At 39.0% G+C, this 23,293-nt stretch overlaps 1 non-coding gene across 1 annotated transcript; it reads right to left on the bottom strand.

Annotated features, from left to right (window-relative positions):
- Window positions 1-22,854: 22,854 nt before the first annotated feature.
- On the bottom strand, window positions 22,855-22,962 carry LOC112704424 (small nucleolar RNA R71). Its single transcript, XR_003155049.1, has one exon. It is a non-coding gene; the product is annotated as a small nucleolar RNA R71 (small nucleolar RNA).
- Window positions 22,963-23,293: the final 331 nt, after the last annotated feature.

Here is a 23,293-nt window from a genome sequence, read left to right as displayed (position 1 = left end):
AATGACTGTGACGAGCTTCAAACTCCTGAAGGCTGGGCGTGATGACAAGCGCAAAAGAATCAAGGGATTCTATTCCAATCTGATTGAGAACCGACAGATGATTAGCCGTGCTGTGACAGAGCATAGGAACATTTTCACTGAGAGGATGGGATGTAGCCATTGACAACGGTGATGCCCTACATACAGCTTGCCATGGAAAGGAGTAAGAAGGATTGGTGAATGTAATAAGAAAGTAGAGATACGAGAGGATCACAGCATCTCCATACGCCTATCTGAAATTCCCACTATTGATTTACATAAGTATTTTTATCCCTTTTTATTTTCTATTTATTATTAATTTTCGAACTCATTATAAACCAATTTAATCCGCCTAACTGAGATTTACAAGGTGACCATAGCTTGTTTCATACCAACAATCTCTGTGGGATCGACCCTTACTCACGTAAGGTATTACTTGGATGACCCAGTACACTTGCTGGTTAAGTTGAACGGAGTTATGATCACACCAGGGATTATTAAGATCCCAATTTATCACACCATGATCTCTTTGGGGTATTTTTGATTTCATACAAATACAAAGAGACCAACTTTGAGGATCACAATTTCGTCCACCAGCAGTGCTGGCACTAAACGCCAGATTCGGTGTTTAGCGCCGATGAGACAGAGAAAGTTGTGAGCGTTACTGTCTTTCTAGCGCTAAACGCCAGCCTCGGCGTTTAGTGTCACCAACGCCTGATTGTTGCACGAATTACGACGTTCCTGGCGCCAAACGGCAGGTTCGGCATTTAGCGCCAACTTGGCAGCTTCAATCTTTCTTCTGTAAAACTCTGTCAAACTCGCGCCTATTTTTTCGAAATAAATAAAACTACAGTACGCCTCAAAGTAGCATCCAGATAGGCTTCAGACACTAAAATCTCAATAAAACTCGATGAATTCATATCTAAAATAATAAGAAAACAAAGAGAAGATGCTCACGCATCACAACACCAAACTTGAATTGTTGCTTGTTCTCAAACAATTGAAAATAATATAAAACTGAGAAGTGAATTTTCCCGAGAATTGAGTTTTTAATTAAGCTCCTATCTATTCACTGAGTGGTGTTAATGACACTGTGTTCTTGAATAGTTTCGGCATCTCACTATCCTTTAAAGTTCAGAATAGTTAATGTCTCTTAGAACTAGAACTCAGATAATATTATGAATTCTCTTCCTTTTTAACCTTTGATTAATCCTTGAAGATAACTTTTTCTTATCTCTTCTTTGGTGCTTTGCACCTTGAGCCTAGTCATGACTTCTAAATATTTTGTCTCAAGCTGCATTTGACACAAAAACACCACAAGCACTTAAATGGAGAACTCTTTTTGTTTTAATTTTTTTCTTTTTATTTTTTCCATTCAGTGGTGCTCAGAGCCTTTGGCATACTCTTTATTAATAATTGGTCTCGACTCTTAGTGCTCTATCTCAAGAATTCCTTGACACATTCACACCACAAGAATATGGCTAGGAAAATAACTCTTTGAGCTTTTAATTACATTTGACCTTCCTAGCCATTGATGTTCAGAGCCTTGGACCTTACTTTTTATTTTCTTTTTCTTTTTGTTGTCTATTTTTCTTTAAGGATTAATTTCTTGTTTAATTTAGAGAATCCATAATATTTCTCTAAATTCCTGTACCTCAAGAATCTACACTCTTAACTTCAATATCAATTATGCACTGTTCTTTTCATACATTTAGAGCCACAGATAATACCACCACATCAAGATAAATAAGACAATTCAGAGTATTTAATTTAATTTCTCATGCAATTACACCACTTTTCTTTTTCTTTTTCTTTTTCTTTTTCAAGCTTAGTGAACATACATGAGACATCTTCAAAAACAGAATGTAAAGACAATTAAAACTACTAAATATAACTAGAACTACTAACTCTAAACAGGATCATGCAAAGGACACTATAAAGTACTAGAAAATAGGAGATAAATAATATAAGAACTGAAATAGAAAAATAACATAAAAGGAATTAAACCACCTCAGTCGTCATGGTGGCTGCTCCCTCCCAGAAATCCGTGCTGAGCTCCAAAGTCATGCCTCAGTTGCTCTATCTCCTGCCTCTGACTTTGTTGCTCCTCCACAAGTTGCTGAAGAAGGGTAGAGTGGCCCTCATGGTCCACCCTCAACTGATTGACGGACGATGCCAAATGACCAATGGATAATGTCAGCTGATCCCATTAATCATGTGGAGGAAAATAATATCCTTGAGACATCTCAGGCTACTGAGGCTGAGGTGGGGGAGCCGGCTCCTTTCTCAGGGCTCTAGCATACTCCCAAGCATACTCCACACCCCTCCTAGTAATTGGCCTCTTGATGTCAATGGGAGTATCATAATCAATGCGTACTTGAGTGGCATCACATAGGCAGAAAATGAGGTGGGGAAAGGCCCGCTTGGCAGAGGTGGACACCTTTGCGGCAATGCTATACAGCTCCTGAGGAATCATGTGATGCACATCTACCTCATTACTAAGCATAATGCAATGAATCATCACTGCTCAGTTAATGGTAACCTCGGACAGGTTGCTCGTAGGAATGATGGGGCGCTGAACTAGCAACCGGCCTCAGATCAGGCCTCTTGAACTAGTATGGTTGTCCCTCAGCATTATGCATCCACTATAATCCTGGGAGGCATATGTCAGTAATGATCTGGTCCAGTCTCTAATCACTGTTGACCCTTTTATTGTAAGAGTGAGGGTCCGCTCCGATCTGTGGTAATTGAAGCACCTCCCTCACTCTCTCTAGACCAGCCTCCAAAATCCTTCCTCGGACCATAGTACGCCAGTTCTTCAGATTGGGGTTCACGCCCTTGACATGCTTGTAAGTGATCGAAGCATTGGCGTAAAACACCTAGACTATCAAACAGCCCATTGTAGTCACGGTGTTGCATAGAGTCTCGTAACCCCTCCTCTGAATCTTCTCCCATATCTCCGGATACTCATCCGGATGTAAATCAAATCTCACTTCCAGGGATCACTTTCTTCTTGCTTGTGGTCTCATGAAAGTGATCCTCATGGACCTTGGAGATGAACTGGTTGTTGTCAAAAAGACCGGTCGCTGGGACTTTATCTTTTCTCTTCCTAGAAGAGGACTCTCTAGTCTTGGGTGCCATATGAATAAATCACAGAAAAAATAGCGGAGAGCTCACACCAAACTTAGAAATTTGTTCGTCCTTGAAAAATGTAAAAGAAAAGTATAAGGAAAAGAAAAATATTGGTTGTAAGAGAAAATAAGAAAAAGAATGGATGATGGGGTAGGTGAAAAATAAAGAAAATAAAAGACTAAAATATATGGAAGATAGGGTAGTGAAAGGGGAAGAAAAGGTATGTGAGGTGAGAAGGTAAAAAAAGGAAGAAGAAGTAGAATGTGGTTTGTTGTGGTGAAAAGGTTGGGTATTTATAAAAAAAGGGGTGTGGTTTCGAAGGGGTAAGGATGGAGAAGGGTAAAACAAATGGATTTGAATTGAATTGGGGTAGTTAGGAAGATGAATAGGAAATTGATAAGAAATTATTTGAGGGAGGGGTGATGGGTAACAGTTATGAGGGAGTGAGGGGATATGAAGAGAGATTTTGGGGATGAAATATGATATGGGGAGTTGGTAGGTATGGGACCCACTAGATTTTTTTTCAAATTTTTAAGTTCTTTCTCAAAGGACCCTCCCGGTGCTACTGGCGCTAAACACCACCCTTGGCGTTTAGCATCGATCACAACGCTTTTTCTAGTTTTTTTTAAGGGACGAAGGGTTGGCGCTAAACATCTAGGTCTGTGTTTAGTGCCGGCCAAACAAAGAGTATTTTAAATTCTATAGCATCCTTGGTGCTAAACACCGCTTCTGGCGTTTAGCGCTGTTCCGAGGGTTACCTGAAACTAGAGGTCGATCTCGGATGAGATCTTCTGTGCTGGTCGGAGCTGCGGAGTCCGATCTTGATGATGGTGATCGGAGTCGCTGTGTCCGACTCGTTGGACTTGGTGATGATGCTGATCCTTCGTCCCTGGAGGGTGGGGGGTACCTGCAAGGGACTCCGATGCTTAAGTTAGCAAGGGTATTAAGCAGATATTGAGTAGAATCAGAGTATGAGTTATACCTGGGTGCTCTAGTGTATTTATAATAGCGTAGAATGACCTTCTTAGATAAGATAAGTTAGTTATCTTATCTTATCTTTATCTTATCTTCAAGTGAGGTCATCTTATCTTCAAGGGAACCGCCTTTATCTCTACGGGCTTGGGCTGCCCTTGAATTTGGGACTTGTTCCTCTATTTGGGCCCTTTATTTGGGCTTTCCTGTGACTTGGCCGAGCTCTTTGAGAAGGGGTCGGGTTGTCCTAACCTGAAGAGGTCGGTCGCTTTGTCTGTAGAACATCCCGGGTTGAACAGCTCGACCCAGGGTATGAATAGTGCCCCTGCTCGAGCTCGGTCTTCTCTTTGAGGTCGAGTCTTTAGTTTTAGGACTTCGATCCTTCTTTGGTGTAGCCGAACTCGAGCATTTTGTCGATTTCTTTTTGTAGAGTTCTCCTTCTTTTGAATGCGGAACGTTTCTGTTTCGTTTCCTCTGAAAGCGCGCGCTTTTGCGTTTAGTGCCCTATCCTTGGAATGTGCGAGGGTTTTAATGCCCCGTTTCTCTTGGTTTCCTTTATTCAAATTTTGTATCCAAGAGACGGTTTCCTTTCCCTGTAACTTCCCTTCTTTTTTGCCATTTCCTGTCCTGCATTTCTCGTTTTCTCTCTTGTGACGCTTTGGCATTCGTTTGGTGCTTCCGCTTTGTGATCGAATCTTCGCTACTCCTTTTCAAAGTTTTCTTCCTTCTTCCAGGTTGGCTTTGCTTTTCTCTTCACCTTTTTATTTCTGCTACTTTTGTTTTTGATTTCTTTGATGACACTCTGATTTTGTATGTTGGAAAGTTTGAACCTTTTTCTTGTTTATGTGCTTGGTTTGTTGCTGTGATGCCTGTTTCCTGGTCTTCTTTCATCCTTATGTATGCTTTGGGTGATTTTCTTGGTTCTGGATTTCCTTTTAGGGTTGATTTCCGTACTGTTGTATCGAAAAAGGTTGCTCCTTTGATAACTTGTTTGCTTCATTGATGATTTTGCTATACTTTTGACGATTGGATTTTTGCCGGTATATAAATTATAAAGTAATCAATCGTAGTATAGTCTAAACCGACGCAAAATCCATCATCAAACAAATCTACAATCTATAACCGAGAGTATTAGTCCCGAGTCGTTCTTCCCTAGGAATGCTACAAGGATGCATGTATTGGTTAAGTGATCTTTTTGTGGCTTGAAGAATGTGGCATAAAAGCGTGAATAAAAGAAAACAACAATCAATCAATATTAAAAGCCTTGGCCAAGGTTGAACATTGGAAGTTCCATCACTATAATTTCCTTCAATTGTGATAACAAAGGAGTGTTGCTTCACTTAGTCAACCCCTAATTATAGAGGAAAGTCAAGTAAAAGTAACTAACTCAAGTCACAAGTCCTAGTCTTACCCTAGGGAAGTCTAGCTTTAGTGCACTCTAAGTCAATTAGCAATTCTCAATTCTTAATCAACAATTGACATCCATTATTCAAGTGTCTCCAATGACTCAACCACTAGGCCAAGTGAGGGAATACTACTCCATATCTAAAGTTGGCATTTTCTCAAACACTTGGAGGGCAAGAATGAAAGACATAGTAAAATTGAGAGAAAAGAATTAGAAGTAAAGCAATTCAATCACAAGAGATTAACAACAATCAACAATGAGCAACAATGAAAATGAGATCTTCAATGAATCAATAGAATCCAAAACAACAAAGTTAAACCTAAGATCTATAAGAATTGGAATTAGAGAAGAGGATCTACAACATGAACAAAGTAAATTGAGTGTTGTAATAGATCTCACCAAGGAATGGTTGAGAATTGAGAAGATGAAGATGAATCCTAGAGAGAAGTTGGAGTTTCTCTCTCTACAAATGTAACTAACTAAAAATATCTACCTCATGATCTAAAATTAGTCTATGGATGTGAATGTGTGTCAAGGTGTGAATGAATGTCAATCCCCTTCAATCATTGGCTCTTATATGCATTTTGGCGCCAAAGTTGGTTGCTGAAACCTTCCAAAATCGCCAGGCACGTGTTGTAATAAAAGAATCACGTGCGGACTACGACGCGTGCGCGTCCTCGGCCAATTCAGCGATGTGCGCGCGAGCGCCTTGTGCGCGTACGCGTGCTTGGCCGAGATCAATTCTTTGGCTTTTTGTGCTTCTCTCCACTTGCATGCTTCCTTCCTTGCTTCCTTTGATCCATGCCTAGCCTATTTCAACCTGAGATTACTAGCAAACACATCAAGGCATCTTATGGAATCAAGGAGAAATTAGAATTCATCAAAATAAGGCTTGAAAAGCATGTTTTTACACTTAAGCACAAATACGGGAGAGATAACAAAACCATGCTAATTTATAGGCTAAATGTGACAAAAGGTTATCAAAATACTCTAAATTCAATACAAGATAAACCCTCAAATTGGGGTTTGTCAACTGGTTGATGACTGCTGATGAGCGGATATTTTATACGCTTTTTGGGGGTAATTTCATGTAGATTTTAGTATGTTTTAATTAGTTTTTAGTAGAATATCATTAGTTCTTAGGCAAAAATCATATTTCTAGACTTTACTATGAGTTTGTATATTTTTTTTGTGATTTCAGGTATTTTCTGACTGAAATTAAGGGAGCTGAGCAAAAAAATCTGATTTAGGCTGAAAAAGGACTGCTGATGCTGTTGGATTCTGACCTCCCTGCACTCGGAATGGATTTTTTGGAGCTACAAAAGTCCAATTGGCGCGCTCTCAATTGGGCCGGAAAGTAGACATCCAGGGCTTTCCAACAATATTTAACAGTCCATACTTTGCACGAAGATAGACGACGTAAACTGGCGTTCAACGCCAGTTCCATGCTGCTTTCTGGCGTCCAGCGCCAGAAACAGGTTACAAGTTGGAGTTCAACGCCCAAAACACGTTACAACCTGGCGTTCAACTCCAGAAACAGCCCAAGCACGTGAGAGGCTTAAGTCTCAGCCCCAGCACACACCAAGTAGGCCCCAGAAGTGGATTTCTGCACCAATTATCTTAGTCTACTCATTTTCTGTAAACCTAGGTTACTAGTTTACTATTTAAACAACTTTTAGAGACTTATTTTGGACCTCATGACATTTTCAGATCTAAATTTTATACACTTTGATGGCATGAGTCTCTAAACTCCATTGTTGGGGATGAGGAGCTCTACAGCGTCTTGATGAATTAATGCAATTGTTTCTATTTCTCCATTCAAACGTGTGTGTTCCTATCTAAGATGTTCATTCGCGCTTAATTATGAAGAAGGTGATGATCCGTGACACTCATCACCTTCCTCAATCCATGAACGTGTGCCTGACAACCACCTCCGTTCTACATCAGATTGAATGAGCTTCTCTTAGATTCCTTAATCAAAATCTTCATGGTATAAGCTAGAATTGATGGCGGCCACTCTTGAGGATTCGGAAAGTCTAAACCTTGTCTGTGGTATTCCGAGTAGGATTCAAGGATTGAATGGCTATGACGAGCTTCAAACTCGCGATTGCTGGGCGTGATGACAAACGTAAAAGGATCAATGGATCCTATTCCAACATGATCGAGAACCAACAGCTGATTAGCCGTGCTGTGACAGAGCATCTGGACCGTTTTCACTGAGAGGATGGGAGGTAGCCACTGACAATGGTGACACCCTACATACAGCTTGCCATGGAAGGAACTTTTCACTTTGGAATTGAGTTGAATATTACATTACAGGAATTCAGAAGACAGCATTTCCAAAACTCCAACATATTCTCCATTACTGCATTACAAGTAATTAATTCACGCTCTTTTATTTTTCTAATAATTTAAACTGATAATTTTAATTGAAATCCTGACTAAGAATAATAAAATAAACATAGCTTGCTTCAAACCAATAATCTCCGTTGGATCGACCTTTACTCACGTAAGGTATTACTTGGACGACCCAGTGCACTTGCTGGTTAGTGGTACGAAATCACCTTAAGATTTTGAGATTGGGATTAGAGTTTCGTGCACCAAGTTTTTGGCACCGTTGCCGGGGATTGTTCGAGTTTGAACAACTAAAGGTTTATTTTATTGCTTAGATTAGGAATAATTTATTTTTGTTGCTATAGAGTTATTAAATTCTGAAGTCCTTTATTCCCTTTTTAAAAAAAAATTTCCAAAAAAAATTATTTTCCTTTACCACAATTTTAATTTTTCGTGAGTTTAGTGATTTGTTCTAAGTTTGGTGTCAATTACATATTTTATATTTTCCCTTTAAATTTTCGAATTTGTGCTCTTTGATCTTCAAGTTGTTCTTGTTGATTTTTCTTGTTGATCTTTAATTTTTCTTGTTCTGTGTCTTTTCTTGTTTCACTTGTGTTTTTCCAAAACATTAGTCTTCCAAAAGGAATATACCTATTCAGAACAAGTGTTACATTTACTGCCCAATTGGCTAGAGCGTTGGTCTATGTTCTTGGTAATTGGGTATCTTCTTTTTAAAATCTTTTTCAAAAATAATTTTTCTTGATTTAATCTTGTGACAAACTTTAAGTTTGGTGTTTTCTTGTTAATTTTAATATAATTTTCGAAAATTACTTTGATTTTCTAAAATTTTTAAGTTTGGTGTTCTTTCTTTTGTTCTTGGTGTTCTTGTGAATCTTCAAAGTGTTCTTGAGTCTTTCTTGTGTTTTGATCTTAAAATTTTTAAGTTTGGTGTTCCTTGGTGTTTTTCCTCCAAAATTTTCGAAAATAAGGAGCATTAGATCTAAAAGTTTTACGTCTTGTGTCTTTTATGTGTTTTTCTCTTTCATCATAAAATTCAAAATTCAAAAAAAATATCTTTTCTAACTAATTTTAAACTATTTTTTTCGAATTTTTTTATAAAAATTCAGATTTCAATTTCAAAATTTTTCAAATCTTATCCCTTTAAAAAAAAATTTATATTTTTTCAAAAATATCCTAACCACTTTCTCCCTCCTTACTTTTTCGAAAATCTTCATAAATCTTTTCAAATATTTATTAATTTTAATTGTTAATTTTCTTTCTTTATTTATTTTATTTTTATTTCGGTTTTTATTTTATTATTTCGAAAATCAATTTTCTTTATATAATAAATTAAATAAAATAAACAATATCAACATCCATACCATCTCCCTTGCTCCATCATGGAACTAAGTGGAAATGAACAGTCCAGGAGGACTCTGGGGTCATATGCTAACCCCACTACTACTTCATATGGGAGTAGTATCTGTATACCCTCCATTGGAGTTAGTAGCTTTGAGTTGAATCCTCAGCTCATTATCATGGTGCAGCAAAGCTGCCAGTATTCCAGTCTTTCACATGAAGAACCTACAGAGTTTCTGGCACAATTTTTACAAATTACTGACACAGTACATGATAAAGAAGTAGATCAGGATGTCTACAGATTATTACTATTTCCATTTGCTGTAAAAGATCAAGCTAAGAGGTGGTTAAATAACCAACCTAAGAACAGCATAAGGACATGGAAAAAACTGTCAGAAAAATTCCTGAATCACTATTTTCCTCCAAAACGGATGACACAGCTAAGGCTGAGCATCCAAGGCTTTAAACAAGGAGACAATGAATCTCTTTATGATGCTTGGGAGAGATACAGAGAGATGCTGAGAAAATGCCCCTCTGAAATATTTTCAGAGTGGGTGCAATTAGACATCTTCTACTATGGGCTTACAGAAAAAGCTCAGATCTCTCTAGATCACTCAGCTGGTGGATCTATACATATGAGAAAAACAATTGAAGAAGCTCAAGAGCTTATTGATACAGTTGCCAGAAATCAGCATCTGTACCTAAGCAGTGAATCTTCCATGAAAGAATAGGCTAAAACAGTAACTGCTGAACTCAGTCCTGTAGATCAGGCTAATGAATTCAATCAGCAATTAGACTTTCTAACAAAACAGCTAGCCGAGTTCAAGGAGATATTTCAAGAAACAAGAATGGCTAATATGAATATGGAAGTATAGTTGAAGCAAACAGAAAAGCAACTGTCAAAACAAATAACAGAAGAATGTCAAGCAGTTCAATTAAGAAGTGGGAAAACACTAAATACCTCACTTCAAGGCAGCAGGAAGCCAAGAAATGAACAAATGGCTACCCAAAATCCCTCTGAGGACAATCAGAGCCCAGAGAGGAATAATACTGGCGCTGAATGCCAAAACCATGCTCATTCCTGGCGTTCAACGCCAGAAACAAGCAAGGATTTGGCGTTGAACGCCCAAAGGGAGCACAGTTCTGGCGTTCAGACGCCAGAAACAGGCAAGGAGCTGGCGTCTAATGCCACTCCAGCTCCCACCCCTGGCATTCAAATGCCAGTGGGGGATCAGACACATACAAGTGCTGATAACAACCCTTCTAAAAAGGCTTCCCAACTCACTTCTTTGGGTAATAAACTTGCAGCAACTAAGGTTGAGGAATACAAAGCCAAAATGCCTTATCCTCAAAAACTCCGCCAAGCGGAACAGGATAAGCAATTTGCCCGCTTTGCAGACTATCTTAGGACTCTTGAAATAAAGATTCCATTTGCAGAGGTACTTGAGCAAATACCCTCTTATGCTAAGTTCATGAAAGAGATCTTAAGCCATAAGAAGGATTGGAGGAAAACTGAAAAAGTTTACCTCACTGAAGAATGCAGTGCAGTCATTCTGAAAAGCTTACCTGAGAAGCTTAAAGACCCCGGAAGCTTTATGATACCATGTACATTAGAGGGTACTTGTACCAAGCAAGCTCTATGTGATCTTGGGGCAAGTATCAACCTAATACCTGCATCTATTATCACAAAGCTTGGTTTGACTAAAGAAGTCAAACCAACCTGGATATGTCTTCAACTTGCTGATGGCTCCATTAAATACCCATCAGGCGTGATTGAAGACATGATTGTCAAGGTTGGGCCATTTGCCTTTCCTACAGACTTTGTGGTGCTGGAAATGGAGGAGCACAAGAGTGCAACTCTCATTCTAGGAAGACCTTTCCTAGCAACTGGCCGAACCCTCATTGACGTCCATAAAGGGGAAGTAACCCTGAGAGTCAATGAGGAGGAGTTCAAGTTGAATGTTGTCAAAGCTATGCAACATCCAGACACCCCAAATGATTGCATGAGTGTTGATATTATTGACTCTCTGGTAAGAGAGGTCAATATGACTGAGAGTCTCGAATTAGAGCTAGAGAACATCTTTAAAGATGTTCAGCCTGATCTGGAGGAATCAGAGAGAATAATAGAACCTCTGAAAATCCCTCAGGAAGAGGAGAAATCTCCTAAACCCGAGCTCAAAATATTACCACCATCCCTGAAATATGTATTTCTGGGAGAAGGTGATACCTTTCCTGTAATCATAAGCTCTACCTTAGAGCCACAGGAAGAGGAAGCACTAATTCAAGTGCTAAAGACACACAAGACAGCTCTTGGGTGGTCCATTAGTGATCTTAAGGGCATTAGCCCAGCCAGATACATGCACAAGATCCTATTGGAGGGTGACGCTAAGCCAGTGGTCCAACCACAAAGGCGGCTGAATCCAGCCATGAAGGAAGTGGTGCAGAAGGAGGTCACTAAATTACTAGAGGCTGGGATTATCTATCCTATTTCTGATAGCCCCTGGGTAAGCCCTGTCCAAGTCGTCCCTAAGAAGGGAGGCATGACAGTGGTTCATAATGAAAAAAATGAACTGGTTCCTACAAGAACAGTTACAGGGTGGCGTATGTGTATTGATTATAGAAGGCTCAATACAGCCACCAGAAAGGATCATTTTTCTTTACCATTCATAGACCAAATGCTAGAAAGACTAGCAGGTCATGAATACTACTGCTTCCTGGATGGATATTCAGGTTATAATCAAATTGCAGTAGATCCCTAGGATCAAGAGAAAACGGCATCACATGTCCATCTGGAGTATTTGCATACAGAAGGATGCCATTTGGCCTGTGCAATGCACCCGCAACCTTTCAGAGGTGCATGCTCTCAATTTTCTCTGATATGGCGGAAAAATTTCTGGAAGTCTTCATGGATGACTTTTCAGTATTTGGAGACTTATTCAGCTCCTGTCTTAACCATCTAGCACTTGTTCTAAAGAGATGCCAAGAGACTAACCTGGTTTTAAACTGGGAGAAGTGTCACTTTATAGTGACTGAAGGAATTATCCTTGGGCACAAAATTTCGAACAAGGGAATAGAGGTGGATCAAGCTAAGGTAGAGGTAATTGAAAAATTACCACCACCTGCCAATGTTAAGGCAATCAGAAGCTTTCTGGGGCATGCAGGATTCTATAGGAGGTTTATAAAGGATTTTTCAAAAATCGCCAAACCTCTGAGCAACCTGCTAGCTGCTGACATGCCATTTATCTTTGATAAGGAGTGTCTGCAGGTATTTGAGACTCTGAAAGCTAAATTGGTCACAACACCAATCATCTCTGCACCAAACTGGACATTGCCATTTGAACTAATGTATGATGCCAGTGACCATGCCATTGGTGCAGTGTTGGGACAAAGGCATGACAAGCTTCTGCACGTCATTTACTATGCCAGTCGTGTTCTAAATGACGCACAGAAGAACTACACAACCACAGAAAAAGAGCTACTTGCGGTGGTTTAAGCCATTGACAAATTTAGATCCTATTTAGTAGGATCGAAAGTGATTGTGTACACTGATCATGCTGCTCTTAAATATCTACTCACAAAGCAGGATTCAAAACCCAGACTTATCAGATGGGTGTTGCTTCTGCAAGAGTTTGATATAGAAATAAGAGACAGAAAAGGGACAGAAAACCAAGTAGCAGATCACCTGTCCCGAATAGAACCAGTAGAAGGGGCGTCCTCCCTCTTACTGAGATCTCTGAAACCTTTCCGGATGAGCAACTCTTTGCCATCCAGGAAGTGCCATGGTTTGCAGACATTACAAACTACAAGGCAGTAAGGTTCATACCCAAAGAGTACAGTAGGCAGCAATCAAAGAAGTTGATCACAGATGCAAAGTACTATCTTTATGATGAACCATATCTCTTCAAGAGATGTGCAGACAGAGTAATCCATAGATGTGTGCCTAAAGAAGAAGCACAGAGGATCCTATGGCACTGCCATGGATCACAGTATGGAGGACATTTTGGAAGTGAGCGAACAGCCACAAGAGTCCTCCAATGTGGCTTCTACTGGCCTACTCTCTATAAAGATTCCCGAGTGTTTGTGCTTAATTGCGACAGTTGCCAAAGATCTGGCAATCTACATCACAGTCATGCTATGCCTCAACAAGGGATCTTGGAGATTGAGTTGTTTGATGTATGGGGTATTGACTTCATGGGACCTTTCCCACCATCATACTCAAACACTTATATTCTGGTGGCGGTGGATTATGTATCCAAATGGGTAGAAGCTATTGCTACACCCACTAATGACACTAAGACAGTGTTAAAATTCCTTCAGAAACACATCTTCAGTAGATTTGGCAACCCTAGAGTACTAATCAGTGATGGGGGCACTCATTTCTGCAATAAACAGCTCTATTCTGCTTTGGTTCGTTATGGAGTTAGCCACAGGGTGGCCACTCCATATCACCCACAGACTAATGGGCAAGCTGAAGTCTCAAATAGAGAACTCAAAAGAATCCTGGAACGGACTGTAATTAACCGTAGAAGGGATTGGGCAAGAAGCTTGGATGATGCTCTGTGGGCATACAGAACAGCATTCAAGACCCCTATAGGGACCTCTCCATACCAACTTGTGTATGGAAAGGCATGTCACTTGCCAGTGGAACTGGAACATAAGGCCTACTAGGCAACCAGATTCCTGAACCTTGATGCCAAGTTAGCTGGAGAAAAATGATTGCTCCAGTTAAATGAGCTAGAGGAATTTAGACTCAATGCTTTCGAGAATGCAAAAATATACAAAGAGAAAGCAAAAAGATGGCATGATAAGAAATTGTCATCCAGAGTCTTTGAGTCAGGGCAGAAAGTTCTGCTATTTAATTCTAGGCTCAAATTATTCCCCGGGAAATTGAAGTCCCAGTGGAGAGGTCCATATGTGATCACAAGCGTATCACCATATGGATACATAGAGCTTCAGGATAATGATTCTAATAAAAAGTTCATTGTTAATGGACAGAGAGTCAAACATTATCTTGAAGGCAATTTTGAGCAAGAATGCTCAAAACTGAGGCTTGATTAAAGCTCAGTAATAGTCCAGCTAATGACAATAAAGAAGCGCTTGCTGGGAGGCAACCCAGCCATTTACAAAGTTTATTTGTTAATTAATTGATTTTTACAGGTATATGTCAAAGTATCTTCAAGGTAAAATAGCAATTGCTTGAATTCACAAAGTTACAAGGGAATTTGGAAGCTCACTGGCGTGAAAAAGCCAGTAAGAAACATTTTGGGCGTTGAACGCCCAAAAGAAGCACCCACTGGGCGTTCAATGCCAGTAAGGGAAGCCATCTGGGCGTTAAACGCCAGAAAGGAGCATCTTCTGGGCGTTGAACGCCAGAAAGAAGCACCTTCTGGGCGTTTAACGCCAGATTGACAGCGTCCTGGGCGTTCAGAAAAACGCCCAGTGACAAAGGACTTCCTGGCATTCAACGCCAGAAAGAAGCAACAGCTGGGCGTTTAACACCCAGGAGAGGCAGCAATTGGGCGTTAAACGCCCAAAACATGCAGCGTTTGGGTGTTTAATGCCAGGATTGTGGGGAGGAGGTAATTTCGTTTTCAATTCAAATGTTTTCCAATTTTTACGTTTCAATTCATGATTTCTTGCATAAACATGTTACAAACTCTCATCTTTCAACTTCAATTTCAAAATTTTTTTCCTAAACATATTTCTTGATTTTTCTTTAATTTCTTTTCAAATCTTTTTCAAAACTCATCTATCTTTTTGAACTCTTTTCAAATCTTTTCTCATATCTTTTTCAACTCATCATATCTTTTGAATTTTGAATTTTCCTCTCCTACTATTCCTCTCCTTTCCTTTCTTTTGCTTGAGGACAAGCAAACCTCTAAGTTTGGTGTGATTTGCCATGATCACTGAGCTAAAACTCATCAAGATCATGGCACCTACGGGAACAGGAAGAGCAAGGATGTGACTTAAAGGAACTAAAGCGTCAGAAATTATCTCTTGAAGGACCAAGCACCCCACCGACTAGAGGAACATCCACTTCCCAAAATAAAGGTCGTTGAGTTCTAATCTTTGCCTTAACTCTGTGATAACTGTTCTTATTAGGAATTTACCTTAGAAGTTATATATTAGTAGTAGTAATTAGTATCTCTACTTTGATTTTAATTCCAATTAAGTTATAATTTATTTTTCTCATCATCATCAAACATGAATAAAATAGTAGATTTTTAGAATAAAGAGGCAATATTTTTTTTCGAGTTCTTAATAAGAAAAATTCTAATTATTTATATGTGGTGGCAATACTTTTTGTCTTCTGAATGAATGCTTGAACAGTGCATATTTTTGATCTTGTTGTTTATGAATGTTAAAATTGTTGGCTCTTGAAAGAATGATGAAAAAGAGAAATGTTATTGATGATCTGAAAAATAAAAAAAATTGATTCTTGAAGTAAGAAAAAGCAGTGAAAAAGCAAAAGCTTGTGTGAAAAAAAATAGAAAGAAAAAGAAAAAGCAAGCAGAAAAAGCCAATAGCCCTTAAAACTAAAAGGCAGGAGTAAAAAGGATCCAAGGCTTTGAGCATCAATGGATAGGAGGACCCAAGGAAATAAATCCAGGCCTAAGCGGCTAAATCAAGTTGTCCCTAACCATGTGCTTGTGGCATGCAGGTCCAAGTGAAAAGCTTGAGACTGAGTGGTTAAAGTCGTGATCCAAAGCAAAAAGAGTGTGCTTAAGAGCTCTGGACACCTCTAACTGGGGACTTTAGCAAAGCTGAGTCACAATCTGAAAAGGTTCACCCAGTCATGTGTCTGTGGCATTTATGTATCCGGTGGTAATATTGGAAAACAAAATGCTTAGGGTCACGGCCAAGACTCATAAAAGTAGCTGTGTTCAAGAATCAACATGCTAAACTAGGAGAATTAATCACACTATCTGAATTCTAAGTTCCTATGGATGCCAACCATTCTGAATTTCAAAGGATAAAGTGAGATGCCAAAACTGTTCAGAGGCAAAAAGCTACTAGTCCCGCTCATCTAATTAGAATCTGGGCTTCACTTAAAACTCTGAAATATTATTGCTTCTTGACTTCTTTTTATCCTCTTTTATTTATCTAGTTTCTTGGGGACAAGCAACGGTTTAAGTTTGGTGTTGTGATGAGCAGTATTTTATACGCTTTTTGGGGGTAATTTCATGTAGATTTTAGTATGTTTTAATTAGTTTTTAGTAGAATATCATTAGTTCTTAGGAAAAAATCATATTTTTGGACTTTTCTATGGGTTTGTGTATTTTTCTGTGATTTCAGGTATTTTCTGACAGAAATTAAGGGAGCTGAGCAAAAATCTGATTTAGGCTGAAAAAGGACTGCTGATGTTGTTGGATTCTAACCTCCCTGCACTCGAAATGGATTTTTTGGAGCTACAGAAGTTCGATTGGCGCGCTCTCAATTGGGCTGGAAATTAGACATCTAGGGCTTTCCAGCAATATATAATAGTCCATACTTTGCGCGAAGATAGACGATGTAAACTGGCGTTCAACGCCAGTTCCATGCTGCTGTCTGGCGTCCAGCGCCAGAAACAGGTTACAAGTTGGAGTTCAACGCCCAAAACACGTTACAACCTGGCGTTCAACTCCAGAAACAGCCCAAGCACGTGAGAGGCTTAAGTCTCAGCCCCAGCACACACCAAGTGGGTCCCAGAAGTGGATTTCTGCACCAATTATCTTAGTCTACTCATTTTCTGTAAACCTGGGTTACTAGTTTACTATTTAAACAACTTTTAGAGACTTATTTTGGACCTCATGACATTTTCAGATCTGAATTTTATACACTTTGATGGCATGAGTCTCTAAACTCCATTGTTGGGGGTGAGGAGCTCTGCAGCGTCTTGATGAATTAATGCAATTGTTTCTATTTCTCCATTCAAACGTGTGTGTTCCTATCTAAGATGTTCATTCGTGCTTAATTATGAAGAAGGTGATGATCTGTGACACTCATCACCTTCCTCAATCCATGAACGTGTGCCTGACAACCACCTCCGTTCTACATCAGATTGAATGAGCTTCTTTTAGATTTCTTAATCAGAATCTTCGTGGTATAAGCTAGAATTGATGGCGGCCACTCTTGAGGATCCGGAAAGTCTAAAACTTGTCTGTGGTATTCCGAGTAGGATTCAAGGATTGAATGGCTGTGACGAGCTTCAAACTCGCGATTGCTGGGCGTGATGACAAACGCAAAAGGATCAATGGATCCTATTCCAACATGATCGAGAACCAACAGCTGATTAGCCGTGCTGTGACAGAGCATCTGGACCGTTTTCACTGAGAGGATGGGAGGTAGCCACTGACAATGGTGACACCCTACATACAGCTTGCCATGGAAGGAACTTTGCACTTTGGAATTGAGTTGAATATTACATTACAGGAATTCAAAAGACAAAGCATCTCCAAAACTCCAACATATTCTCCATTACTGCATTACAAGTAATTAATTCACGCTCTTTTATTTTTCTAATAATTCAAACTGATAATTTTAATTGAAATCCTGACTAAGAATAATAAAATAAACATAGCTTGCTTCAAACCAATAATCTCTGTGGGATCGATCCTTACTCACGTAAGGTATTACTTGGACGACCCAGTGCACTTGCTGGTTAGTGGTACGAAATCACCTTAAGATTTCGAGATTGGGATTAGAATTTCGTGCACCACCAACTGCTCTTCAATAGAGATGATGGTTTTTGATGACTTTCTTTTGACTTTTGTTGGGATGTGAAAAGATGTAGGCTTTGTTGGCTTCCCTGAATCTTCTTTCTGCCTCCAAAGGATGCCCCTGGAACCTTTTGGATTGGGTCATGGGGTTTCCTTTTCTTGCTTTTCCTGGTTTCTCTGACACCTATATGCTTTAGTTTTGTGAGTTGCATCCGTTTGTTGCCTTTGTTTATGCCCGAGTTGTTCAATTAGTGTCCGAGGTATTTTTTGAGTAATCCAATCTTCTTTTCTTCTTGTAGGACTAGTTAACCATGTCTTTTCGCAAAAATATTGTCGAGGCGTCTTCTAAAGTTCCTGAGGGAATGTCTGACTGGTTGGACTCCCTTGTGCTGTTATGTGTGTCTCTGGCTAATTCAGAGTTCTGTGCGGCACTTAGAAAACACTATCAGATATGTAGTAGTGAGAATCAAGAATGCAATTATGAGTTGGTGGCACCTGACTCTGATGACTGGGTCTGTTTTCCTACTTTGACCCAGGGGGAGCGTCCTTTCTTCTATGCATATGATTTCTTTTTTAGCCAGATGGATATACTCTTCCTTTTTCTTCCTTTGAGACCGAGTTGTTGTGGTCTTGTAACGTGGCCCCATCTCAGCTTCACCCAAATTCTTGAAGTTTTATCAAGATTTTTCAGATGGTTTGTCATGAATTCGGCATTAAGCCCTCTTTGACTCTTCTTTTGTATTTGTTTGTGTTGAACAAACCTGGGACTACCAAAATGAAAGCTTCTTGGATTTCTTTTAGGTCCGCCCAGGGGCATAAAGTCTTCTTCATGTATGATGAGTCTTTCTGCGATTTTAAGAATTACTTTTTGAAGATCCGAGCTGTTGAAGGAGCTTACCCTTTCTTCCTAGATGAGAATGACGAGCCTCGTTTTCCTTTAGAGTGGCAGAGAAATGTAGTTGTGTCTAGGTATACCTGGGAGATGCTAGATGAGGTCGAGCAGGCCTTTGTTGCTACTTTGGAGGATATTTGGGGGGAACTTCCTCATCTTGAGACCAAGAAATTTCTGGGGGATCCGTCCTTGATTCGTGCTGTGCTAGGTATTTTATAGACTGTGTTCTCCTGTCTTTGTTTTCTTGCTTTCTTTTCTAGGTATTCATAAGTCATTTGTATTTTTCTTTGTTTTTCAGAGATGTCGAAGAATAATGACTCACTGAAGGCTGATGAGCGGATAATTTATACGCTTTTTGACATTATTTTTAGTATGTTTTAGTTAGTTTTCATTATATTTTTATTAGTTTTTATTTAAAATTCACTTTTCTGGACTTTACTATGAGTTTGTGTGTTTTTCTGTGATTTCAGGTATTTTTTGGCTGAAATTGAGGGACCTGAGCAAAAATCTGACCCAGAGGCTGAAAAAGGACTGCAGATGCTGTTGGATTCTAACCTCCCTGCATTTGAAGTAGATTTTCTAGAGCTACAGAAGCCCAATTGGCGCGCTATTAATTGCGTTAGAAAGTAGATATCCTGGGCTTTCCAGCAATATATAATAGTCTATACTTTTCCCGATATTTGATGGCCCAAACAGGCGTTCCAAGTCAGCTCAAGAATTCTGGCGTTTAACGCCGGAACTGGCACAGAAGTGGGAGTTAAACGCCCAAACTGGCACAAAAGCTGGCGTTTAACTCCAAGAAAAGTCTCTACACATAGAAGCTTCGATTCTCAGTCCAAGCACACACCAAGTGGGCCTGGAAGTGGATTTTTATGTCATTTACTCATTTCTGTAAACCCTAAGCTACTAGTTCTCTATAAATAAGACCTTTTGCTATTGTATTTTCATCTTGGTTCTTCTGGTTCCCTCTCTGGGGCCGAAGCCAATGATCACCATTATCACTTATGTATTTTCAATGGTGGACTTTCTACACACCATAGATTAAGGTGTGGAGCTCTGCTGTACCTCGAGTATTAATGCAATTACTATTGTTCTTCTATTCAATTTAGCTTATTCTTTTTCTAAGATATCACTTGTTCCTAAACTTGATGAATGTGATGATCCGTGACATTCATCATCATTTTCACCTATGAACGTGTGCTTAACAACCACCTCCGTTCTACCTTAGATTGAGTGGATATCTCTTGGATTCCTTAATCAGAATCTTCGTGGTATAAGCTAGAATCCATTGGCGGCCATTCTTGAGAATCCGGAAGGTCTAAACCTTGTCTGTGGTATTCTAAGTAGGATTCAGGGATTGAATGACTGTGACGAGCTTCAAATTCATGATTGTGGGGCGTTAGTGACAGACGCAAAAGAATCACTGGATTCTATTCCGACATGATCGAGAACCGACAGATGAATAGCCGTGATGTGACAGAGCGCGTTGAACATTTTCACTGAGAGGAAGGGACTGTAGCCATTGACAATGGTGATGCCCAACATACAGCTTGCCATGGAAAGGAGTAAGAAGGATTGGATGAAGACTGTAGGAAAGCAGAGAGACGGAAGGGACAAAGCATCTCCATATGCTTATCTGAAATTCTCACCAATGAATTACATAAGTATCTCTATCTTTATTTTATGTTTATTCCTCTTTTAGTTATCAATCCTCCATAACCATTTGAATCCGTCTGACTGAGATTTACAAGATGACCATAGCTTGCTTCAAACCAACAATCTCCGTGGTATCAACCCTTACTCGCGTAAGGTTTATTACTTGGACGACCCAGTGCACTGCTGGTTAGTTGTGCGAAGTTGTGATAAAGAGTTGAGATTGCAATTGAGCGTACCATATTGATGGCGCCATTGATGATCACAATTTCGTGCACCAAGTTTTTGGCGCTGTTGCCGGGGATTGTTTGAGTTTGGACAACTGACGGTTCATCTTGTTGCTTAGATTAGGTATTTTTCTTCAGAATTTTTAAGAATGAATTCCAGAGTTTAAAGGTGATGTTCTTATCATCACAAAAGCTGATTGATTCTCATCAATTTAGCTGTTGAATGTAATGTCCTGCTGAAGCTTGGCTAGCCATGTCTAATCTTTCTAGACTAAAGCTTTAGACTAACATTGCATGATTCCTGGAAATTCTTATTAAGAATTTTGATATCCTTATTTTCTTTTCCATTCAATTTTCGAAAAATCAAAAAAAAATTATAAAATCTTAAAATCAAAAATAATTTTATGTTTCTTGTTTGAGTCTAGTGTCTAATTTTAAGTTTGGTGTCCATTGCATGTTTTTAGTCTTCTAATTTTCAAAATTTACATGCATTATGTTCTTCATTGATCTTCAAGTTGTTCTTGATGATTTCCTTGCTCTGATCTTTAAATTCTCTTGTCTTGAGTGTTTTGTTATTTCTCATATACATTCTCAATTTGCTAGTGTCAATAGTACACAAACTTCTAAGTTTGGTGTCTTGCATGCATTGTTTATTTGATTTTAGTTGCATTTTTATTATTCCTCATCATTAAAAATTCAAAAAATTTTTTAATTTGTGTCTTTTCAAGTCAATAATACAGAGAATTGAAGATTCAAAACATGCAGCAGAGGAATTACATAGAAAAAGCTGGGCGTTCAAAACGGCCCGTGAGGAAGGAAAATTGGCGTTTAAACGCCAGCCAGGGTACCTGGCTGGGCATTTAACGCCTAAAAGGGTAGCATTTTGGGCGTTAAATGCCAGAATGGATACCATTCTGGGCGTTTAACGCTAGGATGGCACAAGAGGGAAGATTTTGTTTTTAATTCAAATTTTTTTCAAGTTTCTATAATTTTTCAAAATCAAATTTTTTTCAAATCATATCTTTTCAAAATCAATTTCTTTCCATTTTCAAAAATACTTGCTAACAATTAATGATTTGATTCAAAACTTTCAAGTATGTTGCCTTTTCTGTTAAGAAAGGTTTAATGTCCGAATCATATCTTTTAAATTTCTTGTTAGCCAAGTCATTAATTTAAAAAAAATCAAATCTTTTTAATTATTTTTCAATCATATCTTTTTAAAATCATATCTTTTCAATCATATCTTCTTAATCACATCTTTTTCAAAATAGTTTTCAATCATATCTTTTTGATTTCTAATTTCAAAATCTTTTTCAAAAATCACTTTATTTCTTTCCCAACTTTAATTTTTGAAAATCATCAATCAAATTTTCAAAATTTCTTTTAATTATTTTAAAATCTTTTACTTTAATTTCAAAAATTCTTCCCCTCTTCTCACATCCTTCTATTTATGGACTAACACTCCTCCTCAATGCACAATTCGAACTCTATCCCTCTTGATAAGTTCGAATTCTTCTTCTTCTACCTCCTTCTTCTATTCTTCTTTTCCTCTGACATCTCAAGGAATCTCTATACTGTAACATAGAGGATTCCATATTTTCTTGTTCTCTTCTCTTTCATATGAGCAGGAGCAAAGACAAAAGCATTCTTGTTGAGGCTGACCCTGAACCTGAAAGGACCTTGAAGCGAAAGCTAAGAGAAGCTAAAGCACTACTCTCTGTAGAGGACTTAACAGAAATCTTCAAACAAGAAGAAGACATGGCAACCGAAAACAACAACAATGCCAACAATGCAAGGAAGGTGCTGGGTGACTTTACTGCACCTACTCCCGACTTCTATGGGAGAAGCATTTCTATCCCTGCTATTGGAGCAAACAACTTTGAGCTTAAGCCTCAATTAGTTTCTCTAATGCAACAGAATTGCAAGTTCCATGGACTTCCGTTGGAAGATCCTCATCAGTTTTTAGCTGAATTCTTGCAAATCTGTGATACTGTCAAGACCAATGGGGTTGACCCTGAGGTCTACAGACTTATGCTATTCCCTTTTGCTGTAAGAGATAGAGCTAGGATATGGTTGGACTCACAACCTAAAGAAAGTCTGAACTCTTGGGAAAAGCTAGTCAATGCCTTCTTGGCAAAGTTCTTTCCACCTCGAAAATTGAGTAAGCTTAGAGTGGAAGTCCAAACCTTCAGACAGAAGGAAGGTGAATCCCTCTATGAAGCTTGGGAAAGATACAAACAATTGATCAGAAAATGTCCTTCTGACATGCTTTCTGAATGGAGCATCATAGGTATCTTCTATGATGGTCTGTCTGAACTGTCTAAGATGTCATTGGACAGCTCTGCAGAAGGATCTCTTCATCTGAAGAAGACGTCTACAGAAGCTCAAGAACTCATTGAGATGGTTGCAAATAACCAATTCATGTACACTTCTGAAAGGAATCATGTGAACAATGGGACGAATCAGAAGAAAGGAGTTATTGAGATTGATACTCTAAATGCCATATTGGCTCAGAAAAAAATATTGACTCAGCAAGTCAATATGATTTCTCAAAGTCTGTCTGGAATGCAAGCTGCACCAGGCAGTACTAAGGACGCTTCAT

This window comes from Arachis hypogaea, chromosome 7 (assembly GCF_003086295.3).
Source record: "Arachis hypogaea cultivar Tifrunner chromosome 7, arahy.Tifrunner.gnm2.J5K5, whole genome shotgun sequence".
Taxonomy (NCBI): domain Eukaryota; kingdom Viridiplantae; phylum Streptophyta; class Magnoliopsida; order Fabales; family Fabaceae; genus Arachis; species Arachis hypogaea.
This window is presented reverse-complemented; position numbering and strand designations above follow the sequence as displayed.